A 25,116-nucleotide genomic window follows, 5' to 3' on the forward strand; every position below is an offset into this window, starting at 1 on the left:
GCAGGTGGTCACGGCCCTTCCAGAGAAGCAGCCTGGGAGCTTCTGGCATCACAGGGGTTGCTGGGATCACGTTGGGATCACCAAATTTAGGTAAGCCCTTTAGATGCACCCACCAGAAAAAATACAATGGACTATGGGAAAAAGGCCCAATACAACTCTTGCAAGGATAACAAGGTTTATTCCATACAAAAGGAAAAAGCGCCAACAAAGGACTCTGCTGACGCGGAACGTTCTGTCAGAAAATGCATGAGCAGCACATTATAATGATACATAGCATCATCAGTGACAACATTACATACAGTAGAAACCTGTGCAGCTGGTTGATGAGACTCTATATAAGGCCACCTGCTCCATAGGGAATGTCATTGGTCCCATCCCCGCCCGTCCATCAACTTCCACATGGGTGATGCTGCACTCATCATCTGTCACAAGCTGTTGCAATTAGCAATTTATTTGCAAACTAAACAACACATCTCTATCTAGATAGCAATGTACCTGGAGCGAGCAGACAGGGCCCTGTGGGGAAAGCGGAGGCCATACTAACTCACACACTTCCCTCACTCCCAAACAGGCCGGGACCCTCTCCAAGGTCTTCCACCCTTGTTCTGGGCTATAATTGTATCCCTCCCTGCACCTCGCAGCACACATCACGTGACGTAGAAGTGAAGGCAGGAAAGCCCTGCTTTCTGATCGATCAGTGGCCTAACAGGTTTTGCCTGGGGCTGGCTGGTACCTTGGAAGTCAGGGGTCCTAAAACTGGGGCGTTTGGGTGCCATAACTTAGAATTGGGACTGGTGGAGGGGGGGCAGAGGCCCATGCCCTCCTTCTCATGGGATCATATTGTTCACATACAGTTAGCCCTCCATGCATGGCCTTGCAGGGAACATTCCTCCCAGGGCATGAAGGTTGGAAACAATGTAGGACAATTAAGGGTTTGTGGATCTGTGTAGCTCTGGCCTTTCTCATCAGAGTATGAGATAACACCTATTTGTTTGTTCATGTTCGAGGCCTCGGCCTGGGGTGCTGACTGTCATGCTAGGTTTTATGCTTTGGCTGCAGTATGGCTGCTAATATCTAAGATGGCTACTATTCCTGCATGTGCACTACATCTACAAAGCATGCAAGGATGATATCGTACAGAAACCTTGAGGGCACTCGCCTGCCCCCTGGTCTCTTACAGTACCTGCAGCAGCCTTTGCCTTATCCTAAAGCGCTTAGGGGTGTGCGACAATCGTGTCCCCTTCCGAACACCAGTATGGACACCTGTTCTAATTACATTCTTCTTTCTCTTCCCTCAGTACTTCCACCATCAATCGCTCTTTGACAACTGCTCGTCATAATCCTGTTTCTTGAATAGTTTATGGTTGATTAAATAGGACAAATGCTCAATACTGATTTACTATCCATTATCATTCATGCTTGATACTGGAACTTATTTCCTCATCTGAATTACTATATGCATCAAACCCTATGCGTTTAAATGTAACCACGATATGCCACATGCTGGTGATTGGTTTTTTGCCTGCACACATAGCATTAATATCACGATGGGACTGCTAGACTTTCTTTCTATTCCAGGGTCTTTTTTCAATGTCAATTGCCCGTGCTGGTGACATTGATGTAATTTCGTTTTGCTTGGTTACATGCGCGTTGGACACACTGCCACTCTAAGTTCAAGCAACACGGTTATTAATAGTTTAAGTGGAGTGCGAAGCGTTTACCAATGTGGAGTGTTTAGTAAAGTTCTCGTGTTTTTCTCAGCAAAAAGGATATTGCAGAACATAATGCGAGGACAAATGATCCGTGCCTGATTTTCTGCTCTTTGGCAGACTGCGATGTAGTTATTAATGTTGTTTCAGTAGCCACTCGTTTCTGAAACCATGTAACCAGCCTGTGTTCCCTCTTAAATAAAAAAAAGTAATGCTCTGTTACCGTATTCTATTCTGACCACTAGAACAAAGAAGATTACCTAATGTATTGCAAGTCAACCCTCCCCCATTTGTAATATCCCTTTTTTTCTGGAGGAGACGTGATAGTGTGATTCCAAAGTCAGGTTGCATCATGTTTTCTTTCACAGAAAGCAGAAGAGCTAAACATATTGAATAGAATACACGGGGTTTCATGGTATTCTTATTGTACTTGGGAACAATGCTATGCAATGCCACTTCCTGTTTTGTGAAGAGGGTGAAAGGTTGTGTGCCATCACTTCCTGTGAGGTCACTTGGTGGGGCAAATGCCATCACCTCATGTGATGTCATTAGAGGTCACGGGCGTGTGATGTCCCCTCCGCTACCACCCCACCCCCCCCCCGCTGATAGGGAATGAAACCAGGCACCCACATCACACTCCCCTCTTCCACATGACCACCAGTTTGTGTCTGCTAAATATGCAATACGTTTCTCGCAATTTGGAAACACAGACAGAATTTTCCTCTATTCAAACAAGTCGCAAAAATTGACCCGTATGTTAGATGACACTGTTTTCTCCAGACCATTTGCTCCTTGAATTCTATGGTAGACCAGAGCATGGGAAGCAACAGAATGCGTGCAGCTATGCCCATGCATAGGGCCTAAATGCCCACACTTTATCTGTGCATCAGAGCGGTTCCATTCTTTCTACAGGGCTTTCCTATTTCAGTCAATCAATGCCTCACAATTACCCGGACGTTGACCACACTCATCATTGATCTGCAAAATACCATCCATCTAGAACATTTCTGGCCATGTGACGAAAGAGTCGGGGAGTGCCAACTGAAACAAGCACTCTGCAGAAAGCAACACTTACATCCAGCTGCATGCACTGGTGGCAGGCTCACAGAACATGCTAACAAGGTCATGTAGAAATATTGCCACGCCACTCAAAATTGCAGCTCGCTTGCTGGAGCTTTACCAGCAGACGACCGGGGTCTGGCTGGCTGGTCCCTTCAGTGGCACAGAATCGTTGGCACAAAATACATCAGTAACATTTGAGAACATGCAGTATCGATGTCCAGTAACTCAATGCTCAGTGCAATTCCTGACAGTCAGCAAGTGAAGATGCAAAAGAGGAAACGGCTACCTACATGAGCACACCTGACCGCTGATGACGCCCACCTGCAAAACGTGCTCACCCATCAGATTTGTCTCAAAGAAGCTGGTGCATCATCATGTATTTGCTGTAAAGATAGAGGCCATCAACAACTTGAAATCATCATATTCACTCAGAATGCACTTCTCATGCGCAGAACTTAAAACATGATCCTGTGTGCAGCTGGCCCAGTCCATCTAGGCAAGTATTTCATGCAGGAATGTAGAGAAAATGTGCCTCATTACGACCCTGCCGGTCAGGAAAGAATGGTGGCGGTAAAACCGCTGCCAACGTTGTTTCCGGAAAGGCTGATTCACAGTCCTGCAGGCAGGAGGTGTCACTCCCGCCAGGTCCGACCTGGCGGGTTTAACACCACCCGCCTGCAGGTGGACATGGAAACACCCGCTCTGTCATAGACGGAACCGGTGTTTCCATGGTCCCCATCCCCATGGAGTCCTGCGGGACTCCATGGGAATGGGGATTTACAGAATTCTGCCTTCGAAATTCTTGAGTCACCGGGGTCGTAATGTCCCGGTGATTCCAGGAATCACGGAGGCAGAATGGTAATACGGGTCTGGCGGTAGCCTGCTGGTTTTTCCGGCACGGTTACCGCCGCACTCATAATGAGGCCCACTGACATTTATTGTCAATGACAGCTTGTTGTTCTACGAGCAGCTCAGAGGAAGCTGAGTGGTGGAGGTCCTATATGAACACAATATTAGCAGTTCATATTACCGTTCTGATGCTGCCAGACCTGCTGAAGACACAAAGACATCCAGGCCAACATCCTCACAAAGTGAAACCATAGCAGCTCCAATATATACCACATCCAAAACAGACAAAAGCAAATCGCAAAGACCTGTTGAGCTGAAACACTGAGGAGGGGACAGCTTGAAGACGGGCTGAAAAGGCCAGACTTGAGAAAAGCTGAAACTATGGTGATGGCCAGAGTGCTTCAGCCACGTGTGACATTGTTACAACCAGGAACAACATAGGACATGCAAATACATTTGTAGGGGCCACTGATCATAGACTGATAGTGAACATTACCCCACAGCCATTAACTCTGTGAACATTAACCACCCATTGCGTTTAGCATACATTGTATGCATGGAGCTGCAATACTGCAATTATGACTTTATGAAAATGCTTTTCTTAGTGAAGTGGGGCAGTTTCTTACCCTTTATGCCAAATATTTAAAGCTCTTGAACACACCAATTAGGATCCCAAGGTTTCTAGCTCACCCATCGAAATGGCCATTTTGAACCAGGAGGAAGGTGGGCCTCAAAGGTGTGACTCATTTGGCAGATCTGCTAAGGAGCACAAGAGAGTTGATTAATTTCACTGAACATGCACCCAGAATCCCAATGGCGATTTGGGCCAAAACAATGAGAAGACTCACATGATGATGGTATCTACATTGGTGACACCGACCCCCCCCCCCCCACAAAAAGGCTGTGCTGTGTGTGCCATGGAGGCCAGGGAGCCCCAGATTACGATGATATAGCTGTTGAGGTGGGAGTCTATGATGGTCATAGGGAAACCATGAGGGGATGGGGGGCATTGTCAGGTGCATGTAACGGTTAAAGGGTGAGGTGGTAGCCTCTGGAGTTTGAGAGACGTCATAATACCTTTGATCATTTGTAGACATATTAATTCATATCAGTAACCATTTGAATCGTTTTCTTAGTGCTGAGGTTTTCTGGTGAAGTAAAGCTAACCAAAAATGACACGAGAATTATTGAAAAAGGACCTTTTTAAATAGCTAAAGAGGAGGGTAGTTTGTGGGTTTGTGTGCACCCTCGGGCGTAAGTGTTCCCATCACATTCCACGGCACTCACAGGACATTCACTTTCTGCCATCCCCTTTTTGACCTCGACTTGCATTGTGTCCATTATTACAGCCAGTGTCGGCTGTGCACTGTGCCATGCACACACACATCTGCACTGTAAATGGAAGAGGTGAGTATCACGCAGCCATGAAGAATGTGATGATACTATCATAAAGTGGCTGCTTGGTGATTTCCACATGCTATTTACGGTGAGCCGTACATTGGGCATTTGAATAACTGCTTTAAATAATGTTGCAGTGAACCTTCTCCAATCTAATTCACTGCAAGGCCCTAACTTTGTCTTCTCTGGCGCAGATTCAACCGTTGTGGTTGGCAGCATGAGCTTGTTTTTAACAGCAGGACTATGGAGATAAACTTGTGCGACTGCTCTGCTGAATAGAAGCTACGTGCCTTTTATGTAACTGCTATTTCTTTTTTAAATTCACACTCAAAGTAGAATAAGGATTCCAACAGCCACTACTATTGTCACACGGAATTAATATATTTCTCATTTAGAATATAAGTGTGGTCATACAATCATGTTTAAAATGAATACATTTAATTGTTCAAATGTATCATATATTCTGTCTCCGATTTGTATAACAATAAAAACTATAAGCAAATGAAGAGAGCTAAAATGGCGCTCTCAACTCGGTTTATGATATGCCCAGCGGCGTTGCTAAGGGCGGGGGCTAAAGGGGCTATAGCCCTGGGTCTTTTAGTTGTAGTCCTGGATAGAAGCTCAGGTGCTACAACCAAAATGCTATCTAGCCCCGAGTCCTGCCAGTCCCGACATTAGCGCCCCACCAGTCCCAACGTTAGCTTAGCCCCTGCTCTTTTTCAGACCTAGCAACACCCCTGGATATGCCTGAGCACACAAGTGACAGACATGACCATCTAAAAGGGTCCCTCAACTAGGGTTAGCAATCAACTACAATGATGATTGGAGAGGGATTATTTAATAGAACATCTTAAAACTGTGCCTGCATGATAGCACTGTGTATGTCTATTGATGAATGTGAATTGTAACATGTATGTTAGTTTGTGTCGTTTTATGGGTGTTTTAAAAAGTAGGGAATTAGAATGAAGTAGAAACTACTTGTTTTAAGTTATCCTGTAATTTATTTTGATTAAATATATTGTAAAGGTTTTTTTTTTAGACACAATAAAACAATAAAAATAGTACACATACTTACTATCATGGATAATAATAAATTGAGCTATAAATATTTAATATGTTACCTTTAAGATTATAAATGAATAAATCCAGGCAGCTGGTATCAGCTTTTAGAAAATGTATGGGAATAGAGATTGATACTGCGCTTCATTTAACATATCTGATCTTGAGCTTTATAGTGTAAGAAGAGCGCCTGAGAAAGAGAGGCTTGGAAAAGAGGAGGCAGCAAGATCTGGTAGGATAATGAGAGAGAAGGGAAAAGTTATCTTTATGAGGAAGGAAGGGAGCGTTAGATTAGGAGTGTGGTGGCTGTAAGAGAGACAAGTTAAACAAAACACAGTGGGCCTGATTTAAAATGCATGTTTCAATGGGGAAACTCCATTTTAAAATGCATGGTATATCAGGCCCAGGGCGTTGACAATGCCTTTAAGAAAGATAATACTATAAAACAGCTATAGGAGGGCAAACTGTACGGCACCGATATTGATGTTTTGTCCTATGTGGTGATAATGCTGGTAACCCCCAGAGGGAGGGGAGCAGGATTCATGTTGTGATGATGCCATAAAGGCATGAGATGACTGTGAACACCTATGAGGGTAAATGATGATATGGGAGGAGTCTGGGGATCTATTTGAATACCTGAAGTGTCATTTGTTTACACATAATGCCCAAGTGAATACTAGTTTTCTTTAAATACTAGTGGCAATAGGATAGGGACTGAGAAAGATTAATGATGGACTGAGGGGGCAAAAACATGTTTTAAGAGGTAGGAGGGGAACAGAAGGGGCTTGACTGTGGTCCCAGACAGTGGCAAAGGAAGGGTCAATGGAGACAGATAAGGCGAAGGAGGAACAAGAGGCTCAGGATTGTGAAATGGCAGAAAATATATGTGACTTTTTCATTAGCATAACACCACGTGTAGGGCAGAGACCAGGAGAGGCACAACAGGAGGCACTGTTGGGGGACATGTCTCCCTTGATGACCTTGATGCCCTGCTCCCACATGGCGCAGCAGCCAAATGGGATGGATTCTGCTGGGGCACAGGCATCCAGAGGGCCACCACCCACATATGACCCCTATGGAAGTGATTCAGAAACCTAGCCAGCTCGCATCCAAAAAGTACCATCTGGTCAGGAGGATGGAGAGTACCAGCAAGCTCTGTTTACATGTCTGCATACTCTGGACACCCGCGCACCTTAGGACCTTGGCTAAGGAGTTCCCAAATATAAGGGAAGAACCCCAATGATTTGTGGAGGAACTGCAAACAGTGCTGTAGAGTTAGAACTCACCATGGGCTGACATGAATCAGCTCATGAGAATAGTGATGGCACTGGAGGTGAGACAACGGTTAGTGGAATGGGAAACCTGGCCAGCCTCTGAACCAGACACAAGGGATGCCCTGGTGCAAAAATGTCGAAATGCAAACAGAACAAGTGTGAATCTCCTGCTGATTACTTAGACAGACTGAAGGTGGTGTTCACTCAGCACTCCAGTATTACGAAGCTGGAGGAGACAGCTCAAGAGGCTATAGCAAATTGGCATGTTTTCAGGTCTACTCCCCATATAGCTTAAAAATGTGTGTATAGGCAGGCAGACTAAGCCGTTAGCAGAGCTAGTGGCAGGAGCAAATCATTGCATCGCTTGCCAGGAGTAGAATAACAAAGTGTTTGAGAATAAGATCATGTCATTACAGATGCAGAGCCTTCAGGGACAGGTGCAGGGACAGCTCAAGGGAATGGCACATTATCTGTGAAATCAAGTACAAAGGGGGGCTGACAAAGAGGTAGAGGACGACCAGGGAGTCTGCAAGTATATCAAACTCAGCAGGGGTGTATACAAGACAACTGCAGCAAACAAGACAATGGGAACAGTTTGACGGCAACAGGGGTGGGGTGAACAGGGGCAACAGGTACACACAAATTGGAATAACCAGCAGTCCCCTAGAGCACCAGATTCTTTGATTTGTAATTATTGTAAACAGGAGTGCCACTGGAAAAAGGAGCGCCCATGTTGATGACAGAAACCACACCCACAAGGTAACATTTACAGAATAATGCCCAGAATAATGCCCAGCTGACACAGCGAGGAGGACAGATCCAAAGACAGACAGTCCCAACTGGGCCAAACCCTCAATTTCCAAACCCAACCACTATCCCTTTTGTCTCTGGAGATCTGCAAAGGTCAAGAGGGGACTCCAATGGATTCTGACAACCAGAAGGGGAAGGGACCCTGGAAGCACAAATGATTCCAGTTGATCAGAAAGGTCCATATGCACAAGGCCAGGTACGAGGGGAACCAGTACCATGTTTGGTGGACACAGGGTAAAATAGATGCACTTTGCAAATGAACACTTTTCCAAATGTTCCTATATCAGGAGAGACATTAAGAGCGGTAGACACTGAGAATGCCACTATTGTGCATATGGTAACAAAGTATCTTGCAATTTCTCTGCGGCACATTACAGACCGACATGTAAGTCCCACATCTTCTGTACATTTGCTGGGGTGAGATTTGCTGTGAAAAATTAGGTGGACTTTCTATTGCACTCTGCACAGGGTTTGTCTATGTGTACCCTCTAATAGCGCAATAGCAGTAATGGTTGCATTAAGGGAAGATACAGGAGGGAAGGTAGTGGAGAGAGAGGAGCAATGGTTGTAGGATATACGTGAGTTGAATGAATCTATACCAGAGTGTTTGTGGACCCCCATTGTTAATGAGGTGGGATATATACATCAGCAAAACTGTGTCAGGAAACAGGGTTGAAGAGGCCAGAATTCCCCCCACTAGTTCTATTTAGTATGAGAAGTCCTTATGAAATTCTTTATGGAAAACCTATGGGATTGCCTGTAGCATCATCAGTTAAAACTATACTAGATAATTTGCTATTGTCAGATCATCGATTGTTGGAATATATCAAGACATTAATGTCTTCTGTCAGTCTCATTCACAATCAAGTCAATGCTACTCTGTCATGGGAACCCGACTCTCCAGGTCATTCCTTACAGCCCCGTTACAGTGTCCTGATAAATGTTCACCAGAGAAAGACAGCTCTAGCCCTGAGATCGAAGGGATCTTTCTTGGTCTTACTCACTTCAAACCCATCTGTAATCTGCAAATGGGGGGGGGGTAGACCCCGAAGTGTAGCTATTGCTGTTTTGTCTATCCATAAGGGCTTGCACTAATCTAGTTGTAGGTGAGCCTGACTCTGTTGAACAAACTAGTTTAGCTATGCAAAATGTAACTAACTTTGTGACATCAGCTGATGTCAGGACATGATTGTAGTATAAGAAACAATGGCTAGTGCAGTGGCAAGGGGATAACTGTGATGTAAATGGAGCCTGGGAATGTGAGGTGGACCTTTGGTTGGAATATATACCACAGCCAGCTGAAGGCCCAGTGGGGTTGTAACTTTCCTTGTGAGGCTCTACCAAATTGGATGAGTGAAGAAGATTATTTGAAAGTTCTGAACCCCAAATGGGAAGTTCACACAGTGAGGCCCCAACCTAATCATAGAAATAGAGGAATTAGTGCAACCACTAACAAACCTACCACTGTAACTGAACAACTAACTGTATTGTATTCAGAACATTCAAATGTTTCTGATCTAACTTATTACTGTCACTCTTTTCTTTTTACAAGGAGGAGAAACAATATGATCTATAACATCTTCTGTTGTTATAAACAATGGACAGGAACCACATTGGTGACAGCACGGGAAGACCTTGGTGGTAATGGAAGCGTAGTTCCAGATATGGCAAATTTGCCCATGGCTATGCACAGAGTGTTAGTGCCAGGGCATTGTGAGATGGAAGATCTCAGTGTGGTTGTAGGAAATGCAAACAACAACCAGTACATTTGGAGTGTTATTTACCAAGCATAGTAAATGGGCAAAACAGTACTAAGTGATTCAGCAACTGCAGTTCACAGAGATGGAGACAGGAGAGGTCATGAAATACACTCAAGTATATAAGCAATGGTTTTCGAATAACACTACAACCTGGAAGTTATGGTTAAGTTGCTCAACCCATAGAAAGAGCAATTTTTGGGCAGCTTATAACTTTGCTCCCCCTGGACTGATCCTCATGAAACCTTGAACCTTGAAAAAAAAGTATACGCCCCCATCAGATCGATCCTGTGATGTTTGGTGTGGTCTCATCAAGTGGGAGAAAAGTTATAAGGGTTCCCAAAATGTGTTATTTTTTCCATAGATGAAATCGAAAAAATATTTTGCTCATGTCTACAGCCCAAACCGCTGGACGGATTTTCTTCAGATTTGCGGCAGGAGCGGTGGCTTGGTCTCAAAAGCATGCTTTTGTAAATTTTGTGTAAATCCATCCAGTAGTTTTTTTAATAACTACTATAAAATAGGCCCCAAAAATGTGTGATATCTAGGTCCAGACCGCAGACTCACTTCCCTGTTTGGTTGCAGACAGTCCTGTGATTGGCCAAAAGGGCCAATGTGATTTCTGTGGACATAGGACGCACTTGATTATTGGATGGTGAAGAGCATGCAACAGATTTTTGGGAAACGCCTGCCATGTTGGATCTGTGGAAAGTCGCGGGAAACCGCTGACAGCTCTGTGGGGAAAAAGTCTGGAAAACACATTTTTGGTAATTTGGTGGTGGAAGGAAGGGCTGGGAAGGGTCAGGGAGTGGAAAAAGATGATATGGGGCTGTTTTTCTAGGTTGAAAAATGCCAGGCAGGTGCCGTTGTTTTCCACAGACACTGCAGTAGTTTGCGGGCAGCGCAATGAATGGACAGCTTGGAAAAGACATTTGGGGTTATTTGAGGGTTAAAAGAGGGCATAGAAATGGAAGGGAAGTCGAATGAAGGCAATGCAGAGCTATATTTATATGTCAACTAAGGGTTTGGAAATGCCATCAGGTCCGCTGCCAATTTCTGTGTCCGTAGACATCATTTCAGTTGCAGGGCCTGGGAGTGAGTTTTATTGGTTGACAGTGTCTGATACGTACTTATACAGTTAATTATTTTGTGGACGCAGGCCATGCCCCCCAGAATTGCCCCCCAAAATTGATGCACTGGGTGAAATCACCACAGTAGTAATATGTGTATTGTAATTATAGGTAATGCAATAGGAGTATGGCCAGAATCACAAAAGTAGGAGTATGTGTGCAGTACATGTACATAATGTATTGGGAGAACAAAATGTTTGTAATATGTAGGAATTATGTAATTGAATTGTATACAGTACTTGTGATTGTAGTACAATTGAGGATTGTGCTAACAGAATCAGCAGTTTATTAAGATTGCTGTGGCTACGTACTGTTGTAGCATTATGCAGTTGGCTTCTGTGGTTTTTTTTCTGTGGGAAGAAAAGTACAATTGGTTAAGCATGATAGTTCAAAAGCTGCAGTGTTACATAGTTTTCAATATACACTTTCTTTCTTAGACCCTCATAAACAGTACATTTTAAGTATTGTGTTTGCTACAACATACACGTATGACACACTGCTGTTGTTTTTACTTTATATTATCATTGGGAAAAATATCTGTATTGGATAAAAGAAAATGAATACAGTTGCTTGAGTGTAAGGGTGATAGTATGTTTGTTTGAAGTATGTTGTAATTGAGGGAATGCATGCACTAGTTGGATACATATTCTAACTACAATAGCGGTTAGAAGATGTTTTGTCATATAACAATTCAGATAGTGTGTTTGAAGTGCTTTGCAATGAAGGGTGTTATTGAAGTAGATAGATACCTGTTGGCATAATCTAACTAGATTGACTTTTTAAAGTGTTCTTGCGGTATTATGGATGTAGTTAGATACCTGCTGGCATATCCTAACTGTTAATTGTGCTATAGTTTAGTTACTAAATTTGGGTTTAAGGAATATTAAGTAGGCATTTGATAACTTTGCTGGTAACCTATGTTTTGGGGTAACAAAGGTATTGTTACATTCAAACCAATTACTTTTTTTCGCATATGCAGTGTAGTGTAGTGAAGTAGTTGTGGCACCAGCGTGGTAGATTATACCTACTGTTGTGAAGGTTTTCTTTCCAAGAGATACTTGGCTATGTGAGAAGCCTGTAAGCTTACAGTTATTTTTGGTACCATCTTCATTGTACCTTAGAAGCATTAGTATGGCATATTGGCTATATCAGTATATTTGTATGGTGGAACGAATGTCTGAATTGCAAAAATGGCATAATATGCCATGATTTGCGTTCTAAAGAAGCTAGTGAAATGGATTCACAATTTGGTATGGATACATATAGAAATCATTCATTAGCAATGTGGTCTTGTGAAACATGGTTGCAGAGAGTGCATGTATGTTTCCACATGTATGAAATCTGTAAGATTTAATTTATAGGGATGTTGTTGGTTTTCAAAACTTGCAGTAAGTACATTAGGAATTCTTGTGGATCTTCTTGTGTGTTTATGATAAATGTTACCATTCCTGCACAGAAGTCCAATGTGTGCCTTATAACCGAGACACTGTAAGTGTTTTCAGGATTATTTGTGGGGTTTCTGTGATGGACGAGCATTTGCAAACACAACTGGTCTGAGCTGTTTAAGTAAATGTTGTGAACAATTGGTGGCAATTGAAAGAGAAGATTAATTGTCACATTAGCGTAATTATTTACCCCATTTATGTTTGTGAATTTAAATGGACCAGCGAGTTCTGTTTGTGGATCGATGGGCCTGCAGATCTTTGTGGAGAAGAGACATTTGTGTCTTTCTTTTCTGATGGATGTGACTTTGACTTTGCACTAGATAGTTCTGTGTTGTATCGTTTGATGCAGGAGTTAGTTGTTTTTTTGTGGTATTGTTGGGAATTCTGTTATAGATTTGTTTCTATTATGTGTCTTTTAAAAGTTTTCTTTGTTTGAGGTACAGGGTACATATTTAGACGGGTGGTGTATAGTCCCCATAGCATGTTGTATTCCAGGATGCAAGGAATGCCAGCATTGAAATCTTTGTATCAGAGTGAACTAGGAATAGACCAATGAGTGTATGCAGATGTGAAAGTGCTACCTAACTCATACCTTCTTTAAAGGTCGTGCTGCCAATGTCAATCAATGCTTGGTCTAGGGTTATACCTTGTGATTTGTGAATAGCCGTGTTCTACGTCAAGTTTAGGTTTTAGAATTACTTTGGAGTTTAGACACAAAGTTAATATTTTCTCCAAAGTGGTTGTGTTGGAGATACATTTTCTAAGCTATTTAGTTGTGCTGTTGCTTGTTGACACATAGGAGCTGTCATGCCATGCACTTCTAGTTTGTCTGTGGAGCTGATATGCAGTATAGGTTGAATTTCTTTTTTCAACATTGTTTTGTTGAATTGACTACAGCTTGTAAGCGTTGGCATTAAGGACATACATTTTAGAGTTTCGCCCATACAGCTCATGGATAAGTCTACTATTTAATATGAATTTTGCATCTTTACTAAGCAGCCCAGTTCTATTGATTTTTAAAATGTTAGCATATGTGAGGTCTGCTAACTAGCACATGTTTTGAGTTAGTTCTTTGAAGTGACAGTTTTGCCAGAGATGTACATTTCCAATGCTGCAGAGAGTGTTACAGCATTCTTTGTGTTCTAATGTTTTGAAAATAGGTTGTCATTTCAATGGCATCAACTGTAGGAGGTCTACAAAACCAACAACATGTTTTCCTCCAAACAATTCCTCGTACTTGGTTTTTAGGACTTTTTGCATTATGAGATGAATTAAAGCCAACATGAGGTTGGACACCATGCTTACTTCATCCATCAAGAACATTTATTTGTTTTCTGCATACCTCAGTTGCAGCTTATGCTGACTATGTGTAGTATTCTAATTTGTTTTGGTGTTATACAGGGGATGAGTAGTAGTCTTTTTAAAGTGGCACCACCAATGTTGTAAGCAACTAAACTCTGGGGTGCTGTTACTACAGCCAAAAGGTTGTTTTTTCTTTAGGTTTTATAGAAATGTGCTGATTATTTTAATTAGGAATGTTTTGACAGAACCAGCTTCACCACTTGCATGCAGGAGCAGAGGTTTATAATTTGTACAGGTACACATTTTACTTTCATGTTTAAAACCATGCTCAATTTCTTGTCTTGAGTGACTTCCAGATTAATGTTGAGTTGTTCATCATTTAGCTGAGATTCCAGAACTGACAAGCTTTGCTCAGATTGTTTATATTGATTCAAGGTATGTTTTACCAAAGCCATGGCTATTTCTGCTTCATTTAGAATGAGTGGTTTTTCCAAGTGGGGTTGGCTTCCTGTAAGGGAAGGTTGACTTCCCTCAGGAGTGCCTTTGTGTAGTTAAGCTTCAATTTCTTCCTCTTGTTAGGCTTAATGGTCCAACATTTCTTTGTGTTGTTTGAAATTGTAATTGGTTAAACTGCTTTCATTTGTTTTAAATGCAGCTTCAAATGCATCATAGTCACTTAATACTTTTTTTATTTTCTCCAAAGTTTAAGGTTTAAAAAGTTGGAGTAGGGCCATGTGATACAGTTTTCTATGTTGTGGAGTTTTAAATGATAACTTTACATGTTTAATAAGACTGAGTTTGGTCAGTTTCACTAGGCTTACTTCACAAGTTGAAACTGGCTTCCACTCTCCACCAAAGATATCACAAAAGTTGTCACATGTATTTACATGAACAGTTTCTGTATTTGTATAGAATGTTGTAGTCACCTTAAGTAATTTCTTAAGTGTATTCACTAAGAAAATTATCATTTTTCCTTTCATATCAAAAGCTTTCTTAAGTGTTACTTCTTCTTTCTTTTGCAAAAAACATTTGACCAAATATCTAGATTTTGGTTTCACAGTACTCCAAAGATTTGTAAAAACTTGTGAGTGATACAATTTCCTATATATATCTTTATTCCTTTTGTTGGCATATCTCTTATTTGAAATTGCATATTTTTAAAACTATCTTCAACACCGGGTATTCTCTAGATCTCTACTTCCATGTAGACAAACCTTTCTTATGGCTCGTTGTTGCTCCTTTCTTGATGGCATCTTACAAAAAAAAGCTGTATACAAGAGAAAATTGAATAATTAAATTCACACATTGTGTTTCGTTATATTTTCAATTTATAATATAACTTTTCAAGCCCACGCTGAAAGGTGGAGATGGAATTTAACGGGTGGCCAACCCCGAATTTGTGTGGCCAAGTGAAACAAGAGACTCCGTCAAAGCTGCGGGACGTTTAAAAGCCTTTGTCTGCCCGTCCGTCCAGGTAATAGTTATTCACATCCTGGGATTGGCCTGGGGTGCAAATAATTTTCTTTTTTTTATTCCTGACAAGAGATATGCTCAGATGGAGTCACATCAGACAAAAAAAAACTTGTCACCACAACTTAAATCAAAAAGCGACTTGGTCCCTTTTCAGATGACAGCAAACATCAAAAAAATGATCCAAATTTGCCACAATGATTCAAAAAGGAACCTAATATTATTACTACTACGCTACAAAAGATATCATCATGTATATCCTCCCTCCACTATCCATCCCCACTATCACTACAGTTTTAATGGCTAAGTGCCATGGCTGCACCATAAAACTACCCTACCAAACTTAAACAATAATACTGTAATCCCTGTACTACTATACTCTTCTTACAATATACCTCACATACTCTACACCAGATCCAGAGCCCTTCCTGGGTCTCCTTTTGATTTCATTGCTGAAGCGTTTGCTTGTGCCCCATCGTGGGTTGATTTTGTTTTTAATCTTATGCAGGAACTCTTGCAATTCCCAGCGCCGGTGTCGCTGTTTCCCCTCCTCCTCCCTTGCTCCCTCCCCTGCTTCCACTTCCTGATCCCTTCCCTCCTGCCTCCCTTCCAGCCCACCGCGCCCATGATTGGCTGCTTTGTGCAGTGCCTCAGGCATCCTGGCCTGCCGAGTCCTCAACTTGCTTCTTTCCATTGCTGCACTGAGGTAAGCACAGCGCTGCCAGAGCCCTTCCTGGGTCTCCTTTTTTATTTCTATTTCATTGCTGTAGCATTTGCTTAGCCACCTCCTGGGTTGCTTTTGGTTTTAATCTTAATGCCAGAACTCTTGCACTTCCCAGCACCGTTGTTGCTTTTTCCCCTCCTCCCCCCTCGCTCCCTTCCCTGCTTCCACTTTCTGATCCCTTCCCTCCCATCTCCCTGCCCGCCCTACCAGCCTATGATTGGCTGCTTTGTGCAGTGCCTCAGGCCTCCTGGCCTGCTGAGTCCTCAGCTTGCTTCTTTCCATTGCTGCACTGAGGTAAGCACAGCGCTGCTAGAGCCCTTCGTGGGTCTCCTTTTTTGATTTCGTTGCTGTAGCATTTGCTTGTGTCCCTTGTGGGTTGATTTTGGTTTTAATCTTACGCCAGAACTCTTGCGCTCCCCAGGGCTGTTGTTGCTTTTTCACCTCCTCCTCCCTCGCTCCCTCCCCTGCTTCCACTTCCTACCCACCCCCTCCCGTGATTGGTGGACCTGGTGACCATTACTGACCCTCCCTGGGCAGCCCTCTGCACGGCAGCCCCTACGGCTATGGGCCACTAGGCAAAGGGTGGCTACTTTGAGGCATCTCCAACCAGTGTCTGCAGGTGTCGACAGGGGGACGCCAGTGGCCAGCCTTCCCCAGGGTTGTCCGCACAGTACCCTGCTATCCCTGTCCACCTAGCAGACACTCACACTCAAACTTAAGTGTGTGTTTTTCTCCTGTTTCAAAAATTGCATTGTGAAAGCATTTAAAATTGCACTGCGAAACCTAGGCCCTTTTACCCTCAATTGGGACTCTCAAACTTGGGTGTGTTTTTCTTTCAAAAACTGCATTGTGAAAGTATTTAAAATTGCACCACGAAACCTAGGCCTTTTTCCCCTCTATTAGGACTCTAAAACTTAGGTGTGTATTTCTCCTGTTTCAAAAATTGCATTGTGAAAGTATTTAAAATTGCACTACGAAACCTAGGCCTTGTTCCCCTCTATTAGGACTCTCAAACTTAGGTGGGTCTTTTTTTATCTCCTGTCTTTAAAACTGCATTGTGATTGTCTTTTCAACCTGAGTGTCTGTTGTATTGTCCAATTGTTCAACTTGTGGCGCCTCTCTGTCTTGTCTTCTTGCACCCTGCCCTGTGTCCTTCCCTAGTGTTCTCCCCTTCCCTCTCCCGTCCTCTTCTCTCCTCTTCCTACCTACTCTATGGTGCTCTCTGTCTCTCCTATTTTCTCTAACTGCTTCTCTTTCGACTATCGTGCTCTCCTCACTAAATCTAGTGGGAAGAAGTTTAAAAAGGACATCCTGGTCTCCAACACAGGCCTCCCTATCGCTGACACCTAAACCAGTGCCTTCACCAACTTTCACCGACATCCTCTTTATTGTTCCCTCACCAGACATATGGACCCAACATATGGTCTCTGTACTCTCTCCTTTCTCTTCTTCTCCCATTAATGGTGGCACCCGGTGGGAGGCCCTCCTAGCCTGCTTCCACTCCTCTAAGGTCACCATCAATATGTATGTGAATGGCACTGTCTTGGTCCAAGGCCCTCAGGCCAACCTTCTCCTCTTTGATAGACGCTTCCTGCGCCTCATCAATTTCCTTTCTTTTCCTGCTGTCCCCTCTCCCCAATCACGGCTTCCTTGCTTCCCCCTGCTGCCTCCTCCTTAGCTACCTTGCCTTCTCCTCCTTCCCTTTCTGCCCCCTCTGGGGCTTCTTCTATACCTCTGCAGGGTGTACCTCTGATTTGTACCCCTCCCTGGGAGTCTTTCAGGGATGGCAACCTTCTCCATATTGCCACCCTTAACTCTTCCTCAGCTGTCAAACACTCCTCTGACATCTGTTGCCTTCTGGAGGAACTTCACCTCGATGTCCTCAGCCTCACTGAGACATGGTTTACGGCCAGCTTTGTCTCAAGCTTTCACACTCTCTTCCCTGATAGCTACAAGATCCTCTCTTCGCTCAGGTCCAACCGTTCCAGAGGGGGTGTAGCCCTGATCTTCCCTGAGTGGATTCCTGCCTCTGTCATTCCTACGCAGGCCTACTCCTCTTTTGAATGCCTTGTCTGCATGCTCTCTCTCTCTCTCTCTCTCTCTCTATCTCCTAGCCATTCCCTTACTGTGGCTACTATCTATTGGCTACCTGGTCAGATCTCCTCCTTCCGCTCTGAGTGGGCGGACCTCTCCTCTTCCCTCCTGGTCTCGACCACTCAACTCCTCCTTCTTGGAGACTTCAACATCCACATGGATGCATCCTGTCCTTCCTCTGGACTCTTTTGCGACGTCTGCGACTCTCTCTCACTCACTATTCTCCACTCTGGCCTGACTCACTCTCCAGGGCATACACTGGATGTTCTGATCTCCTCAGACATTCCCCCTTTTATCCCTCTCACCACTCCTTTCTCCTGGAGTGATCACTTTCTCCTTTCCTCCCAACTCACCCTATCTTCCCCTCAGGCCAAGCCAACTCCATCACTGCCATCCACCTTCTCGGTCATCTGACCCATGCTGCGTGTGTCAGTTGAGGCTTTCACCACCACTTTCTCACCCCTTTCTCTCTTTCTGTCTGACTCACACCCTGACACAGCCCTTTCCATGCTCTACTCTGCTATATCTGACACTCTCGATGTTCTTGCCCCTGTCATGAGGATCCTCCTGAAGCCCAAAGCCAAGTGCAACTCCTGGTACGAGGCAGACATCATCATCCTTCACCACGAGTGTAGGATGGCTGAGAGGAAATGGCGTGCTTCATGTACATCCTCTGACAAACTGGCCTGCTGCCTGCTCCAAAGGCAATACCAGCTCTCTGTCCACACTAAGAAGAGAGCTCACATCCATGCCTGCGTCTCTGCGGCATCCAACAACTTGGCTGAACTCTTTAAAATCTGCAAGGAACTGGCCAATCCTGCCACACTCTCTACCTCTCCTGTCCCTTCGCAGGCCCTCTGTACGGCACTGGCTTTTCATTTCATCTCTAAAAGTCAGGATATCCTGCCTCTCTCTCCTCTTCTCCCCTTCCACCCTCTACTCCCTGCTCTTCCTCTGGCCCTTCGTCAGCCTCCTCTCCTTCCTCCTTCTCTGCCTTTCCCCTTGCTCTCCCCAGATGAGGTTTCTAGACAAGTCCTATCTGTGAAAGTCTCGTCAAAACAGGTTCTTCCCTGTGCCTCCAAAACCATCAAGGAGCACATTGACTCCCTAGATCCTGCCCTGGCCGACTTCTGCAACCACTCCTTTGCCACTGGAGTCTTCCCTTCACCACGGAAGCACTCCCTTGTGCACCCTCCTCTTATGAAACCCTCTGCCGACCCATCCTGCCCAGCTAACTATCGCAAAATCTCCATCACTCCTTTCCTGGGCAAACTCTTGGAAAAGCTGGCCATCTCCCAGCTAAATCTTCACACTGAATCTGTTGGTTGTCTTCATGATCATCAGTCTGGCTTCAGAGCTGCCAGAAGCATGGAAACTGCTCTCCTGAACATCCGTGAAGCCCTGCTCTCCAACATTGATTCCAATACCCCCTGTGACATCATCTTACTTGATCTCTCTTCTGCCTTCGACACGGTCAACCATGTCATCCTGCTCAACTGTCTTTGTGATAACCTGGGGATCACCGGTCAGGCCGTGGCGTGGCTGACTTTTCTCTCTGATCGACCCTCCCAGGTTTAACTTGGTTCCTTGCTCTCCTCTCTCTCTATCTCTAGATGTGGTTTTCCTCAGGGGTCTAACCTCTCTCCCTGGCTGTTCAACCAATACCTGTCATTTCTTGCTCACCAAATTGCTACGCTCTGCCCCAAATTCCAGTTCTATACGGATGAAACTCTGCTCATTTTCAGGCTACCCTCAACCACCTCCTCTCCCTCTCTCATCTCCGACTGTCTGTCCACCACCCAGGAGTGGTGTGCCGCCAATGATCTCTGCCTTAATGCCAGTAAGTCCAAGATTCTCCTCATCGGCACACCCACACTCTCCTTTCCTGTCATTCTCTGGCCGGCCTCTCTTGGCCCTCCTCCTGCTCCCAACTCTGAGGCTAAAAACCTCGGGGTCATCTAGGACTCTATACTCTCCTTCTCTACTCACATCTCCGACTTCTCTAAGAAGTCACACTATCAGCTTCACCTCCTCAAAGGTATTCGTCCTTTCCTCTCCTTCCTCCAGAAGCTCACTGTCTCCAGAGCTCTGGTTCTCTCTAGGTTGGACTATTGCAACAGCCACTTTCTAAAGCTGCCTACTTCTACTCTCTGCCCTCTACAACGCATCCAGAACAGGACTGCAAGACTTGTCCTTGGCCACAAGCCCAGGGATCATATCTCTCCAGAACTAAAATTTCTGCACTGCCTCCCAGTTGCTGCGAGGATTAAGTTCAAAACTCTCTGCATTGTCCAAAAGGCCTTCTGGGGACTGGGGCCTCAAAACCTTCAGCTCTCTCTTCCTGAATATCTTCCCTCCCGAGTTTTTTGCTCATCCACCTCCAGCTGCCTCAGGATCAGTCGCTTCTCCAAGCAACAAGTTGGTGGTAGATCTCTCTCTTCCGCTGGGGCCTCCGTCTGGAACAGAATCCCTGCCCCCTTTAAAAAGGCGATCCATCTCCGGTCCTGAAAACACTGCAAAACCTTTCTCTTTGCTTCTGCTTTTTCTCCTCCTCTCCCCTGCTGATTTCCTGGCTGAAACTGAAACTGCACTGGTTACCTGGCCACCTTCTGATCTCGGGCCCAGGTCCCCTCCCCCGCCAGACGCACACCTGCACTGCCTTCCTCGCAACCCCCACATTTGGGGACTGTTTTCTATATCCCTACAGGCCCACTACCAGCACTTGACACTTGATGCCTGCACTTACCTTTCACCCCTGCACTTGCCACCTGCTGGCCGTAATTTATTATTGTTATTTATTCTATTATTCCATGTACTGCACTGTCCCTTCCCCCTTCCCCCACGCACTTTCCCCCTTCCCCTTTCGCATGTCTTCCCTCTGTTCTTCCTCCCTTGCCTCATCGTGCCTTTAAACACTTGGTGCATAATAAATGCCTTATCATATCATATCATACACATAACTTCACAGTATAATTTCCAAACAACTTCTAAATAGAAGAATTGTTCAGTAGAAACAGTGTGACATTTCTTCATTCACATTCATTCAGGTGTTGCAAAATAATCTGTAACACATCTTTGCTTTCATATACCAACCAACTATTTATTAATCTATGTTATGTTCTCAATTAAGAAGTAACATGATAAGAGAACATAGCATCAAGATAATGCACTGTTACTTAGTTGGTCCAACCGGCTCCAGTTTTCACACCTCACAAGCCTCTAAGTAACAGCTGAATGCCAACTCCAGGCACTCACTATTTGAGTATACTAGTGGTCACATAACTAGGCCCCACCACTCTCTTGCTTCTCCCAGCACCCATTTTGTTACTCCTCCTTAGCCATCCTTAACAAAAAGAATGCACAATTAACTACCTCCCATGATTCCACCCATTTCAGCATACAAACACAATAGCCTAATGCAGTATCCCGCATTTCCCCTACAAACAAATAACTACTACTGCAAATCAACAAATGGATATCAGCATGTATGTCCTCCCTTCAATGTCCATCTCCACTCAGCAAAAGTTTCAATGGCCATATGCCCTAAACCATCCCCAGAAAAACCTTCTTAACAAACCTCTTCAATAATACTGTTTCCCCCAACCCACTGTGCACCCCCATATATTGGACATCTTATATACCACATTATCCATTTCTTGCATACCATAATAATTCGACATCCACAGCACATCTAGAAAAAAAAGGTGTGATGTGTCAAAACCCAATACATGCCATAACAGAGAAAAATGGATTCGGAAAAAAACAGGATGTAGATGACCTGACACAACAGATGTTGGAAAATGCCAAATATAGCACAGTAAACCACCAAAATAACCTCAACCACCAAGGAGGTGGGTATGACTGCCACATGCTCAGAAAGGAAGCAGAGGTGCATCCACTTGACCCGCTGTGGACATGACAAGCCCACCTGCACCTCAGAGAACACTCAGAGTACCATACAACCTGGTGTAACAATCCTGCTGTATCTTGTGCAGCTGTTCCTACTGATTAAAGGCATAATAACATTCATGCAACAGATGGTCCTGCATGTAAGGAGGAGAACATTATGGCCACACATACCCAGGGTCAGACTGTACTCAACGGGACAAACATAGTACAACATCAGGGAACTGTATTAGCTGCACCAGCCCACCAAACAGACTCCTTCCAATACACTATTGGCATGGTTCATGACCTGAAACAGCCAACATTCCCACACATACTGACAAAGGTGGTAATAGCTCCCCAACACCATGCAACAACACACATGGCTACCCGAAATCCAAGGGGCAACATATGATATAAAAAGATGGTTTTACATCATTGACCAGTTCCCAAACACCATTGCTTTCCTGAACTGCACACATGTGCCATATGCCATGCCTGTCACCCGTTGAGAAGAAGTATGTCTTTCAGAACTGGAAACAATTGCAACCCCTAAATGACAGATTACATGTGATGCAGACATGACCTGCGCACCCTGGTTCACTAGGAACCCTAGGTCCACACAGGACTTCATGGTAATGTGAACTAGTACCCTGGATGCATGCATGGCCAGACACATGGGACAACTGCCATGCCTGCTTGGTAAGTGAAACATAGAGGGTGAGAAGGGAGTGACTCAGAGGTTCAAGAGTGAGTGCCTACAGACGAATCACTAATATTACTAAACAACAAAACATATCAACATGTCCTTCCTTAACTACCCATTCCCACTGCACTATACTCTCAGTGGCCATGTGACATAAACAGACCCAGAAACCCATGTTAATAAACCTCATCCATACTACTTTATCACCCAATAAACTACGTACCCCCATTCATTGTACATCTTTGAATGTCAGTGCATTGCAGAACAACATATTGCATTACATAGCATGGAACCCAAATAGGTTCATGTACTTCCAAAGCATACTGTTTGCAAGGAAATTGCAATAATGCCAAATATGATTGTTCATTATTATTTCTAAATTACTACCAATGATTACATGACAGTGACAATCCTGCAGTGTACAACAATGTCCCATATACTATGAACCCCTACCCACTTAGCCACTATACATTCTTCACTTTGTAATTTAATACAGTAGAAAATCACCAACATAGGGTCACAAATAATAGCTTAGTATCCAACTACAAAGTACACACACAGCCAAAATAGTTGTCAAGCATAAAGTTATACTGCTTGGTTCAAACTAGGATTTCTTATGTACCTTCATTCATATCACACCTTCCAATGTCACTGAGAAACAAACTTCATTTGCAAATATATTGCCTGTCAAATATAAACATAGCATACCATGCAATACTGCTTCATCACTCTCCTAAAATATAGAAAACCCTACTTTGCAAAAAAGATTTATAAACTTGACCAAATGAGACACCTAAACATACTTCAATTATATTACAAATACAATAATTGAAACTGTAAATAAAATATATAAAAACACTCACCTTCAGCTACTCCAAATACTGAATAGATCCTCAACGTAGCCAAACCCAGAATATGTGCACACTCTAAGTTCTCAAATCAGACTGTCAAATTTTCACACAAATGTCACTTACATAGCTTTCACAATTGAATAGCACAAAAATGGGACTATAGAAAGCAAACAAGAAAAATGACAAACACGTTTCTATTACAAACTATATCTAGCAATAAACCCCAACACAATCCTTCAAAGAATACTTTATGCAATATTTACACACTATATTAAACAAACACTTTTATTTTTTTCCCGTGGCTATAACACTGGTTACATGAAGAAAAACCCACCTATAGACGCGGCTACATGGACATTTGTCAAAAACACATATTACCAAGATTTTAAAATAAATTCACATTAGCCTTCAGGTGAAAACATCCAAACAGAAACAAATATACAATTCTGAGCTAAAACATCAAAAATATCATATGATCACTGCACCAAAATACAACCAGCTATAGTCACGGGTATAGTGACAGATCCATATCCGTGGCTATCAAAGACCGCAAATTGGCCCATTCAAAGCTGTGAATCGCATCAACCGCCAGTAGTCGTGGCTACATGTACCATTTTTAGAGATTCAAAAAGAAATATTGACAGGCTGTAACAGTTCAAACAACATAAAAGTACACATGAGGGCCTGAAATCGGAAACACATATGAAATTGTGTGGTATAAAATCCATGGAACAACATGATCAATGCATGGAAATTGGAATGGTCATATCCGCGACTGAAGCGCAAAAGTTATAGTCAGGGCTGCACCCGTCAAAAATACATGATGTGCCATTTGCCTGTTCGTACCCGTGGCTATCAAACAATGCAACATACAATTGATGAATTCATACCCACAGCTACGGTGCGATAGTTATAGCCACGGCTGTACCCGCCAAAAATACTCAATGCGTAATTTGCCTGTTTGTACCCACAGCTATCAAAGACTGCAACATGCGATTGACGCATTCATACCTGCGGCTCAGGTTTGATAGTTATAGCCGCGGCTGCACCCGCCAAAAATAGACAACGTGCTATTTGTCTGTTGGTACCCATGGCTATAGCCTGTTCCGTGGTTGCTACCCCGGCTGCAATATGCCTGACAGGACACAGCATTTAATTGGCTACTATCATAACAGCGGCTATTTTGAAAAAAGGGCATCAAATGTATTTTGCTTTTCCAATGTACTTAAAAAGTTCTCTGGGTGGATCTTAAAAGAGTCTTTGGGTTCTTATACCAACATATCACCAACATTTTCAATCAGAGAAATACCCTTCACCTGCATGATGATTCAAAGCATTTTGAAAGACATGAATGTGCTCTTTCTTTAGATGATTAACTCTCTTTTCGCAAAGAGAAACAAACCTGTGCTCCCTGTCAAAAATATTTCTCCACACTCATAGCATATACATCTAATTTTAAACACTCCATCTAAAATACATTATTAAAAAAACAAAAAATCCTTGTAAGCTAATGCTTTGAGAACTCATCACCTATGTCCTCAACATCACTATTAAACCCATTCTCAAAAAATGTCCACAATCTTCTGAACAA

This window comes from Ambystoma mexicanum, chromosome 5q, assembly GCF_040938575.1.
Source record: "Ambystoma mexicanum isolate Mex_15411 chromosome 5q, UKY_AmexF1_1, whole genome shotgun sequence".
NCBI lineage: Eukaryota > Metazoa > Chordata > Amphibia > Caudata > Ambystomatidae > Ambystoma > Ambystoma mexicanum.